The sequence below is a fragment of the Rattus norvegicus genome, chromosome X (genome assembly GCF_036323735.1).
Source record: "Rattus norvegicus strain BN/NHsdMcwi chromosome X, GRCr8, whole genome shotgun sequence".
NCBI lineage: Eukaryota > Metazoa > Chordata > Mammalia > Rodentia > Muridae > Rattus > Rattus norvegicus.
In genome coordinates, this window is record NC_086039.1 from 20,346,680 (window position 1) to 20,361,560 (window position 14,881).

The following is a 14,881-nucleotide window of genomic DNA, read 5'->3' on the forward strand; positions in this document are numbered from 1 at the left end:
TACAATCACAGACCAACTGCATTCACCTGCTCTCTAAATATATATGAAGTCACAGATCCACCGCACACCTCTGCATTAATGTACCTGAACTCACAGGCCGACTGCACAACTCTGCACCAATGTCTCTGCACTACAGTCCCATTGCACACATCTACACTATTGTTCCTTGACTCATAGGCACACTGCACACGTCTGCACTAATGTATCTTCACTCACAGGCCCACTGCACACCTCTGCACTAATGTACCTGCACTCACAGTCCTACTGCACAACTCTGCACTAATGTAACTGAACTCACAGGCCCACTGCACACCTCTTCACTATTGTACCTGCACACCCAGGACACTGCACACCTCTGAACAAATATACCTGCACTCACAAGCACTCTGCACGCCTCTGCACTAATGTCCTTGCACTACAAACCCACTGCACACATCTGCGATAATGTACCTTCACTCACAGGCGCACTGCACACCTCTGCACTAATGTACCTGCACTCACAGGCCCACGGCACACTTCTGAACTAATATACCTGCACTCCCAGGTCCATTGCACACCTCTGCACTAATATACCTGCTATAAAAGGGCGACTGTACACATCTGCACTAATGTACCTGCACTCACAAGCCCACTGCACAGCTCTGCACTAATGTACCTGCACTCACAGGCCCACTGCACAGCTATGGACTAATATACCTGCAGTATAGACCCACCGCACACCTCTGCACTAATGTGCCTGCACTCACAGACCCACTGAACACCTCTGCACTAATGTACCTGCAATCACAGGCCCACTGCACATACCTGCAATTATGTACCTGCACTCACATGCCCACTGCACACCTCTGAACTAATATACCTGCACTCACGAGCACACTGCACACCTCTGCAATAATGTAATGCACTCACAGTCCCACTGCACACCTCTCCACTAATGTAATTTAACACAGAGGAGGCTGCACACATCTGAACAATTCTACCTGCACTCACAGGGCCGCTGCACACCTCTGCACTAATGATCCTGCACCCACAGGCCCTCTGCACACCTCTGCACTAATGGACCTGCACTCACAGGCCCACTGCACACCATTGAACAAATCTACCTGCACTCAAAGGCCTACTGCACAACTCTGCACTAAAGTACCTGTACTCACAGGCCCACTGCACACCTCTGCACTAAAATACCTTCACTCAAAGGCCCACTGCACACCTCTGCACTAATGTACACGACTCACAAGCCCACTGCACACCTCTGCACTAATGTCCCTGCGCTACAGACCCTCTACACACCTCTGCACTAATGTACCTTCACTACGCAGTCCCACTGCACACCTCTGGACTATCGTTCCTGCACTCACAGGCCTACTACACACTTCTGCACTAATGTATCTTCACTCACTGGCCCACTTCAAACCTCTGAACTAATGTACCTGGACTCACTGGCACACTGCAAACATCTGCACTACTGTATCTGCACACACAGGCCAACTGCACAGCTCTGCACTAATGTACTTGCACTCACAGACCCACTGCACAATTCTACACAAATATACTTGCACTCACAGGCACACTGCACACCTCTGCACTAATTTACCTGCACTCAAAGGCCCACTGCACACTTCTGCACTAATATACCTGCACTCACAGGGACACTGCACACCTCTGCAATAATGTAATGCACTCACAGTCCCACTGCACAGCTCTCCACTAATGTACCTGAACAAAACACACTGCACACCTGTACACTAAAGTACCTGCACTGCAGACCCACTGCACAACTGTGACCTAATGTACCTGCACTACAGACCAACTGCACACCTCTGCATTAATGTACCTGTACTTACAGGCCAACTGCCCACCTCTGCACTAATGTAACTGCGCTCACAGGCCCACTGCACACCTCTGCACTAATGGCCCCGCACTAAATACACACTGCACACGTCTGCATTAATGTATCTGCACTCACAGGCCAATGCACACATCTGAACTAATATACCTGCGCAACAGGTACACTGCACACGTCTATACAAATGTACCTGCACCCCCAGGCCCACTTTCCACCTATGGACTAATGTACCTACACTACAGATCCACTGCACACCTCTGCGCTAATATACCTGCACTCAATGTCCCACTGCACACCTCTGCACTAATATACCTCCACTCACAGGCGCACTGCACACCTCTGCAATAATGTACCTGCACTCACAGGCCCACAGCACACCTCTGCACTATGTCCCTGCAAAACAGACCCACTGCCCACATCTGCAATAATGTACCTTTAATCACAGGTCCACTGTACACCTCTGCACTAATGTACCTGCACTCACATGCCCACTGCACACCTCTACACTAATGTACGTACACTCACAGGCCCACTGCACAGGTCTGCACTAATGTACCTGCACTCAGAGGCCCACTGCACAACTGTGCACTAATGTACCTGCACTCACAGGCACACTGCACATCTCTGCACCAATGTCTCTGCACTGAAAACCCACTGCACACCTCTGCACTAATGTACCTTCATTCACAGGCACACTGCACACATCTGCACTAACGTACCTGCACTCACGGGCCCACTGCACACCTCTGCACTTATGTACCTGCACTCACAGGCCTAATGCAGAACTCTGAACTAATGACCAGCACTCAAAGGCCCACTGCACACCTCTGAACTAATAACATGCACTCAAAAGCCCACTACACACCTCTGCACTAAATTACCTGTAATCACAGGCCCACTGCACACCTCTGCAAAAATATACATGCACTCACAGGGCCACTGCACACCTCTGCACTAATGTACCTGCACTACAGACACACTGTACACCTCTGCACTAATGGAACTACACTCACAGGCCCACTGCCCACCTCTGCACTAATATACCTGCACTACAGAAAGACTGCACAACTCTGCACTAATGTACCTGAAATAACAGGCCAACGGCACACCTCTGCACTAATATACCTGCACTCCCAGCCCAACTGCACACCTCTACCCTAATGTACCTCCACAAACAGGCCAACTCCACACTTATGCAACAACGAGCGTGCACTCAAAGGACCACTGAACACATCTGCACTAATATACCTGCACTCACAGTCCCACTGTACACCTCTGCACAAATGTACCTGAACTATACACACTGCACACCTGTACACTAAAGTACCTGCACTGCAGACCCACTGCACAACTGTGACCTAATGTACCTGCACTACAGACCAACTGCACACCTCTGCATTAATGTACCTGTACTTACAGGCCAACTGCCCACCTCTGCACTAATGTAACTGCGCTCACAGGCCCACTGCACACCTCTGCACTAATGGCCCCGCACTTAATACACACTGCACACGTCTGCATTAATGTATCTGCACTCACAGGCCAATGCACACATCTGAACTAATATACCTGTGCAACAGGTACACTGCACACGTCTATACTAATGTACCTGCACCCCCAGGCCCACTTTCCACCTATGGACTAATGTACCTACACTACAGATCCACTGCACACCTCTGTGCTAATATACCTGCACTCAATGTCCCACTGCACACCTCTGCACTAATATACCTCCACTCACAGGCGCACTGCACACCTCGGCAATAATGTACCTGCACTCACAGGCCCACAGCACACCTCTGCACTATGTCCCTGCAAAACAGACCCACTGCCCACATCTGCAATAATGTACCTTTACTCACAGGTCCACTGTACACCTCTGCACTAATGTACCTGCACTCACATGCCCACTGCACAACTCTACACTAATGTACGTGCACTCACAGGCCCACTGCACAGGTCTGCACTAATGTACCTGCACTCAAAGGCCCACTGCACTCCTCTGAACTAATGAACCTGCACTGAAAGACCCAATGCACACTTCTGCACTAATGTACCTGCACTCACAGGCCTACTGCAGAACTCTGAACTAATGTCCAGCACTCAAAGGCCCACTGCACACCTCTGCACTAAATTACCTGTACTCACAGGCCCACTGCACACCTCTGCAAAAATATACATGCACTCACAGGACCACTGCACACCTCTGCACTAATGTACCTGCACTACAGACACACTGCACACCTCTGCACTAATGTACCTGCACTCACAGGCCCACGGCACACATCTGGACTAATGTACCTGCACTCATAGGCCCACTGCACACATCTGCACTAATGTACCTGTACTGACAAGACCACTGCACACCTCTGCACCAATGTACCTGCACTCACAGGCCCACTGCACACCTCTGCACTAATGTCCATGCACAACAGACCCACTGCACACTTTGGCAATAATGTACCTTCACTCACAGGCACACTGCACAGGTCTGCACTAATGTACCTGCACTCAAAGGCCCACTGCACTCCTCTGAACTAATGAACCTGCACTCAAAGACCCAATGCACACTTCTGCACTAATGTACCTGCACTCACAGGCCTACTGCAGAACTCTGAACTAATGACCTGCACTCAAAGTCCACTGCACACCTCTGCACTAATATACCTGCACTCCCAGTCCCATTGCACACCTCTGCACTAATGTACCTGCACTCACACGCCCACAGCACAGCTATGGACTAATATACCTGCACTACAGACACACCGCACACCTCAACACTAATGTGCCTGCACTCACGGACCCACTGAACTACTCTGCACTAATGTACTGCATTTACAGGCCCACTGCACACATCTGCCATAATGTACCTGCACTCAAAGGCCCACTGCTCACATCTGCACTAATGTATCTTCACTCACAGGCCCACTGCACAGCTCTGCACTAATGCACCTCCACTCACTGGCCAACGGTACAATTCTGGACTAATGTACCTGCACTCACAGGCACACTGCACACCTCTGCAAAAATATACATGCAATCAAAGGCACACTGCACACCTCTGCACTAATGTGAGTGACTACATTAAAACTGCACACTTCTGCACTTATGGACATGCACTCACACGCCCACTGCACAGCTATGGACTAATATACCGGCATTACAGACCCACCGCACACCTCTGAACTAATGTGCCTGCACTCACAGACCCACTGACCCCTTCTGGACTAATGTACCTGCAACCACAGGCCCACTGCACACATCTGCAATAACGTACCTGCACAGACAGACCCACTGCACACCTCTGCACTAATATATCTGCACTCACATACCCACTGCACACCTCTGCACTAATGTACCTGCACTCAAAGGCCGACTGTACACCTCTGCACTAATGCACCTGCACTCACAGGCACACTGCACAGCTCTGCACTAATGTACCTCCACTCACTGGCCAACGGTACAATTCTGGACTAATGTACCTGCACTCCCAGGCACACTGCACACCTCTGCAAAAATATACAAGCACTCAAAGGCACACTGCACACCTCTGCACTAATGTACCTGACTGAAGAAAAACTGCACACCTCTGCACTAATGTACCTGCACTCACAGGCACACGGCACAACTCTGCACTAATGCACCTGTACTCACAGTCACACTGCACACCCCTGCACTAATGCACCTGCACTACCGACACACTGCACACCTCAGTACTAATATACCTGAACTCACAGGCCCACTGCACAACTCTGCACCAATGTATCCCCACTAAAGACCCACTGCACACATCTGCACTAATGTACCTTCACTCACAGGCACACTGCACACCTCTGACCTAATGTACCTGCACTCAAAGGCAGACTGCACACCTCTACACTAATATACCTGCACTCACAGGGCCAATGCACACCTCTGCAATAATGTAATGCACTCACAGTCCCACTGACAACCTCTCCACTAATGTACCTTAACACAGATGACGCTGCACACCGCTGCACAATTCTACCTGCACTCACAGGCCCGCTGCACACCTCTGCACTAATGATCCTGCACCCACAGCATTCTGCACACCTCTGCACTAATGGAACTGCACTCACAGGCCCACTGCACACCACTGAAAAAATGTACCTGCACTCAAAGGCCTACTGCACAACTCTGCACTAAAGTACCTGTACTCACAGGCCCACTGCACACCTCTGCACTAAAGTACCTTCACTCAAAGGCCCACTGCACACCTCTGCACTAATGTACACGACTCACAAGCCCACTGCACACCTCTGCACTAATGTCCCTGCGCTACAGACCCTCTACACACCTCTGCACTAATGTACCTTCACTCGCAGTCCAACTGCACACCTCTGGACTATCGTTCCTGCACTCACAGGCCTACTACACACCTCTGCACTAATGTATCTTCACTCACTGGCCCACTTCAAACCTCTGAACTAATATACCTGGACTCACCGGCCCACTGCAAACATCTGCACTACTGTATCTGCACACACAGGCCAACTGCACAGCTCTGCACTAATGTACTTGCACTCACAGACCCACTGCACACTTCTACACAAATATACCTGCACTCACAGGCACACTGCACACATCTGCACTAATGTACCTGCACTTACAGGCCCACTGCACACCTCTCCATTAATAAACCTACAATCACAGACCAACTGCATACCCCTGCTCTCTAAATATATATGAAGTCACAGATCCACCGCACACCTCTGCATTAATGTACCTGAACTCACAGGCCGACTGCACAACTCTGCACCAATGTCTCTGCACTACAGTCCCATTGCACACATCTACACTATTGTACCTTGACTCATAGGCACACTGCACACCTCTGTACTAATGTATCTTCACTCACAGGCCCACTGCACACCTCTGCACTAATGTACCTGCACTCACAGTCCTACTGCACAACTCTGCACTAATGTGCCTGAACTCACAGGCCCACTGCACACCTCTCCACTATTGTCCCTGCACACCCAGGACACTGCACACCTCTGAACAAATATACCTGCACTCACAAGCCCTCTGCACACCTCTGCACTAATGTCCTTGCACTACAAACCCACTGCACACATCTGCGATAATGTACCTTCACTCACAGGCGCACTGCACACCTCTGCACTAATGTACCTGCACTCACAGGCCCACTGCACACCTCTGAACTAATATACCTGCACTCCCAGGTCCATTGCTCACCTCTGCACTAATATACCTGCTCTAAAAGGGAGACTGTACACCTCTGCACTAATGTACCTGCACTCACAAGCCCACTGCACAGCTCTGCACTAATGTACCTGCACTCACAGGCCCACTGCACAGCTATGGACTAATATACCTGCAGTATAGACCCAACGCACACCTCTGCACTAATGTGCCTGCACTCACAGACCCACTGAACACCTCTGCACTAATGTACCTGCAATCACAGGCCCACTGCACATATCTGCAATAATGTACCTGCACTCACATGCCCACTGCACACCTCTGCACTAATATACCTGCACTCACGAGCACACTGCACACCAATGCAAAAATGTAACTGCACTCACAGGCCCATTGCACACCTCTCCACTAATGTACATGCACACTCTGGACACTGCACACCTCTGAACAAATCTACCTGCACTCACAGGCCCGCTGCACACCTCTGCACTAATGTCCCTGCACTACAGACCCACTGCACTCATCTGCAATAATGTACCTTCACTCTCACTCCGACTGCAAACCTCTGGACTAATGGACCTGCACTCACAGGCCAACTGCACACCTCTGCACTAATATACCTGCACTCCCAGTCCCATTGCACACCTCTGCACTAATTTACCTGCACTCACACGCCCACAGCACAGCTATGGACTAATATACCTGCACTACAGACACACCGCACACCTCAACACTAATGTGCCTGCACTCACGGACCCACTGAACTACTCTGCACTAATGTACTGCATTTACAGGCCCACTGCACACATCTGCCATAATGTACCTGCACTCAAAGGCCCACTGCACACATCTGCACTAATGTATCTTCACTCACAGGCCCACTGCACAGCTCTGCACTAATGCACCTCCACTCACTGGCCAACGGTACAATTCTGGACTAATGTACCTGCACTCCCAGTCCCATTGCACACCTCTGCACTAATGTACCTGCACTCACACGCCCACAGCACAGCTATGGACTAATATACCTGCACTACAGACACACCGCACACCTCAACACTAATGTGCCTGCACTCACGGAACCACTGAACTACTCTGCACTAATGCACCTCCACTCACTGGCCAACGGTACAATTCTGGACTAATGTACCTGCACTCACAGGCACACTGCACACCTCTGCAAAAATATACATGCAATCAAAGGCACACTGCACACCTCTGCACTAATGTGAGTGACTATATTAAAACTGCACACTTCTGCACTTATGGACATGCACTCACACGCCCACTGCACAGCTATGGACTAATATACCGGCATTACAGACCCACCGCACACCTCTGTACTAATGTGCCTGCACTCACAGACCCACTGACCCCTTCTGGACTAATGTACCTGCAACCACAGGCCCACTGCACACATCTGCAATAACGTACCTGCACAGACAGACCCACTGCACACCTCTGCACTAATATATCTGCACTCACATACCCACTGCACACCTCTGCACTAATGTACCTGCACTCAAAGGCCGACTGTACACCTCTGCACTAATGCACCTGCACTCACAGGCACACTGCACAGCTCTGCACTAATGTACCTCCACTCACTGGCCAACGGTACAATTCTGGACTAATGTACCTGCACTCCCAGGCACACTGCACACCTCTGCAAAAATATGCAAGCACTCAAAGGCACACTGCACACCTCTGCACTAATGTACCTGACTGAAGAAAAACTGCACACCTCTGCACTAATGTACCTGCACTCACAGGCACACGGCACAACTCTGCCCTAATGCACCTGCACTCACAGTCACACTGCACACCCCTGCACTAATGCACCTGCACTACCGACACACTGCACACCTCAGTACTAATATACCTGAACTCACAGGCCCACTGCACAACTCTGCACCAATGTATCTCCACTAAAGACCCACTGCACACATCTGCACTAATGTACCTTCACTCACAGGCACACTGAACACCTCTGCACTAATGTACCTGCACTCAAAGGCCCACTGCACACCTCTACACTAATATACCTGCACTCACAGGGCCACTGCACACCTCTGCAATAATGTAATGCACTCACAGTCCCACTGCACACCTCTCCACTAATGTACCTTAACACAGAGGACGCTGCACACCTCTGCACAATTCTACCTGCACTCACAGGCCCGCTGACACCTTTGCACTAATGGACCTGCACTCACAGGCCCACTGCACACCACTGAAAAAATGTACCTGCACTCAAAGGCCTACTGCACAACTCTGCACTAAAGTACCTGTACTCACAGGCCCACTGCACACCTCTGCACTAAAGTACCTTCACTCAAAGGCCCACTGCACACCTCTGCACTAATGTACACGACTCACAAGCCCACTGCACACCTCTGCACTAATGTCCCTGCGCTACAGACCCTCTACACACCTCTGCACTAATGTACCTTCACTCGCAGTCCAACTGCACACCTCTGGACTATCGTTCCTGCACTCACAGGCCTACTACACACCTCTGCACTAATGTATCTTCACTCACTGGCCCACTTCAAACCTCTGAACTAATACACCTGGACTCACCAGCCCACTGCAAACATCTGCACTACTGTGTCTGCACACACAGGCCAACTGCACAGCTCTGCACTAATGTACTTGCACTCACAGACCCACTGCACACTTCTACACAAATATACCTGCACTCACAGGCACACTGCACACATCTGCACTAATGTACCTGCACTTACAGGCCCACTGCACACCTCTCCATTAATAAACCTACAATCACAGACCAACTGCATACACCTGCTCTCTAAATATATATGAAGTCACAGATCCACCGCACACCTCTGCATTAATGTACCTGAACTCACAGGCCGACTGCACAACTCTGCACCAATGTCTCTGCACTACAGTCCCATTGCACACATCTACACTATTGTACCTTGACTCATAGGCACACTGCACACGTCTGCACTAATGTATCTTCACTCACAGGCCCACTGCACACCTCTGCACTAATGTACCTGCACTCACAGTCCTACTGCACAACTCTGCACTAATGTAACTGAACTCACAGGCCCACTGCACACCTCTTCACTATTGTACCTGCACACCCAGGACACTGCACACCTCTGAACAAATATACCTGCACTCACAAGCTTCTGCACGCCTCTGCACTAATGTCCTTGCACTACAAACCCACTGCACACATCTGCGATAATGTACCTTCACTCACAGGCGCACTGCACACCTCTGCACTAATGTACCTGCACTCACAGGCCCACGGCACACTTCTGAACTAATATACCTGCACTCCCAGGTCCATTGCACACCTCTGCACTAATATACCTGCTATAAAAGGGCGACTGTACACATCTGCACTAATGTACCTGCACTCACAAGCCCACTGCACAGCTCTGCACTAATGTACCTGCACTCACAGGCCCACTGCACAGCTATGGACTAATATACCTGCAGTATAGACCCACCGCACACCTCTGCACTAATGTGCCTGCACTCACAGACCCACTGAACACCTCTGCACTAATGTACCTGCAATCACAGGCCCACTGCACATACCTGCAATTATGTACCTGCACTCACATGCCCACTGCACACCTCTGCACTAATATACCTGCACTCACGAGCACACTGCACACCTCTGCAATAATGTAATGCACTCACAGTCCCACTGCACACCTCTCCACTAATGTACTTTAACACAGAGGAGGCTGCACACATCTGAACAATTCTACCTGCACTCACAGGGCCGCTGCACACCTCTGCACTAATGATCCTGCACCCACAGGCCCTCTGCACAACTCTGCACTAATGGACCTGCACTCACAGGCCCACTGCACACCATTGAACAAATCTACCTGCACTCAAAGGCCTACTGCACAACTCTGCACTAAAGTACCTGTACTCACAGGCCCACTGCACACCTCTGCACTAAAATACCTTCACTCAAAGGCCCACTGCACACCTCTGCACTAATGTACACGACTCACAAGCCCACTGCACAACTCTGCACTAATGTCCCTGCGCTACAGACCCTCTACACACCTCTGCACTAATGTACCTTCACTACGCAGTCCCACTGCACACCTCTGGACTATCGTTCCTGCACTCACAGGCCTACTACACACTTCTGCACTAATGTATCTTCACTCACTGGCCCACTTCAAACCTCTGAACTAATGTACCTGGACTCACTGGCACACTGCAAACATCTGCACTACTGTATCTGCACACACAGGCCAACTGCACAGCTCTGCACTAATGTACTTGCACTCACAGACCCACTGCACAATTCTACACAAATATACTTGCACTCACAGGCACACTGCACACCTCTGCACTAATTTACCTGCACTCAAAGGCCCACTGCACACTTCTGCACTAATATACCTGCACTCACAGGGACACTGCACACCTCTGCAATAATGTAATGCACTCACAGTCCCACTGCACAGCTCTCCACTAACGTACCTTAACACAGAGGACGCTGCACACCTCTGAACAATTCTACCTGCACTCACAGGCCCGCTGCACACCTCTGCACTAATGATCCTGCACCCACAGGCCCTCTGCACACCTCTGCACTAATGGACCTGCACTCACAGGCCCACTGCACACCACTGAACAAATGTACCTGCACTCAAAGGCCTACTGCACAACTCTGCACTAAAGTACCTGTACTCACAGGCCCACTGCACACCTCTGCACTAAAGTACCTTCACTCAAAGGCCCACTGCACACCTCTGAACTAAAGTACACGACTCACAAGCCCACTGCACACCTCTGCACTAATGTCCCTGCGCTACAGACCCTCTACACACCTCTGCACTAATGTACCTTCACTCGCAGTCCCACTGCCCACCTCTGGACTATCGTTCCTGCACTCACAGGCCTACTACACACCTCTGCACTAATGTATCTTCACTCACTGGCCCACTTCAAACCTCTGAACTAATGTACCTGGACTCACCGGCCCACTGCAAACATCTGCACTATTGTATCTGCACACACAGGCCAACTGCACAGCTCTGCACTAATGTACTTGCACTCACATACCCACTGCACACTTCTACACAAATATACCTGCACTCACAGGCACACTGCACACATCTACACTAATGTACCTGCACTTACATGCCCACTGCACACCTCTCCATTAATAAACCTACAATCACAGACCAACTGCATACCCCTGCTCTCTAAATATATATGAAGTCACAGATCCACCGCACACCTCTGCATTAATGTACCTGAACTCACAGGCCGACTGCACAACTCTGCACCAATGTCTCTGCACTACAGTCCCATTGGACACATCTACACTATTGTACCTCGACTCAGAGGCACACTGCACACCTCTGCACTAATGTATCTTCACTCACAGGCCCACTGCACACCTCTGCACTAATGTACCTGCACTCACAGTCCTACTGCACAACTCTGCACTAATGTGCCTGAACTCACAGGCCCACTGCACACCTCTCCACTATTGTCCCTGCACACCCAGGACACTGCACACCTCTGAACAAATATACCTGCACTCACAAGCCCTCTGCACACCTCTGCACTAATGTCCTTGCACTACAAACCCACTGCACACATCTGCGATAATGTACCTTCACTCACAGGCGCACTGCACACCTCTGCACTAATGTACCTGCACTCACAGGCCCACTGCACACCTCTGAACTAATATACCTGCACTCCCAGGTCCATTGCTCACCTCTGCACTAATATACCTGCTCTAAAAGGGAGACTGTACACCTCTGCACTAATGTACCTGCACTCACAAGCCCACTGCACAGCTCTGCACTAATGTACCTGCACTCACAGGCCCACTGCACAGCTATGGACTAATATACCTGCAGTATAGACCCAACGCACACCTCTGCACTAATGTGCCTGCACTCACAGACCCACTGAACACCTCTGCACTAATGTACCTGCAATCACAGGCCCACTGCACATATCTGCAATAATGTACCTGCACTCACATGCCCACTGCACACCTCTGCACTAATATACCTGCACTCACGTGCACACTGCACACCTCTGCAAAAATGTAACTGGACTCACAGGCCCATTGCACACCTCTCCACTAATGTACATGCACACTCTGGACACTGCACACCTCTGAACAAATCTACCTGCACTCACAGGCCCGCTGCACACCTCTGCACTAATGTCCCTGCACTACCGACCCACTGCACTCATCTGCAATAATGTACCTTCACTCTCACTCCGACTGCAAACCTCTGAACTAATGGACCTGCACTCACAGGCCAACTGCACACCTCTGCACTAATATACCTGCACTCCCAGTCCCATTGCACACCTCTGCACTAATGTACCTGCACTCACACGCCCACAGCACAGCTATGGACTAATATACCTGCACTACAGACACACCGCACACCTCAACACTAATGTGCCTGCACTCACGGACCCACTGAACTACTCTGCACTAATGTACTGCATTTACAGGCCCACTGCACACATCTGCCATAATGTACCTGCACTCAAAGGCCCACTGCACACATCTGCACTAATGTATCTTCACTCACAGGCCCACTGCACAGCTCTGCACTAATGCACCTCCACTCACTGGCCAACGGTACAATTCTGGACTAATGTACCTGCACTCACAGGCACACTGCACACCTCTGCAAAAATATACATGCAATCAAAGGCACACTGCACACCTCTGCACTAATGTGAGTGACTACATTAAAACTGCACACTTCTGCACTTATGGACATGCACTCACACGCCCACTGCACAGCTATGGACTAATATACCGGCATTACAGAACCACCGCACACCTCTGAACTAATGTGCCTGCACTCACAGACCCACTGACCCCTTCTGGACTAATGTACCTGCAATCACAGGCCCACTGCACACATCTGCAATAACGTACCTGCACAGACAGACCCACTGCACACCTCTGCACTAATATATCTGCACTCACATACCCACTGCACACCTCTGCACTAATGTACCTGCACTCAAAGGCCGACTGTACACCTCTGCACTAATGTACCTGCACTCACAGGCACACTGCACACCTCTGCAAAAATATACATGCAATCAAAGGCACACTGCACACCTCTGCACTAATGTGAGTGACTACATTAAAACTGCACACTTCTGCACTTATGGATATGCACTCACACGCCCACTGCACAGCTATGGACTAATATACCTTCATTACAGACCCACCGCACACCTCTGAACTAATGTGCCTGCACTCACAGACCCACTGACCCCTTCTGGACTAATGTACCTGCAATCACAGGCCCACTGCACACATCTGCAATAACGTACCTGCACAGACAGACCCACTGCACACCTCTGCACTAATATATCTGCACTCACATACCCATAGCACACCTCTGCACTAATGTACCTGCACTCAAAGGCCGACTGAACACCTCTGCACTAATGTACCTGCACTCACAGGCACACTGCACAGCTCTGCACTAATGTACCTCCACTCACTGGCCAACGGTACAATTCTGGACTAATGTACCTGCACTCCCAGGCACACTGCACACCTCTGCAAAAATATACAAGCACTCAAAGGCACACTGCACACCTCTGCACTAATGTACCTGACTGAAGAAAAACTGCACACCTCTGCACTAATGTACCTGCACTCACAGGCACACGGCAAAACTCTGCACTAATGCACCTGCACTCACAGTCACACTGCACACCCCTGCACTAATGCACCTGCACTACCGACACACTGCACACCTCAGTACTAATATACCTGAACTCACAGGCCCACTGCACAACTCTGCACCAATGTATCTCCACTAA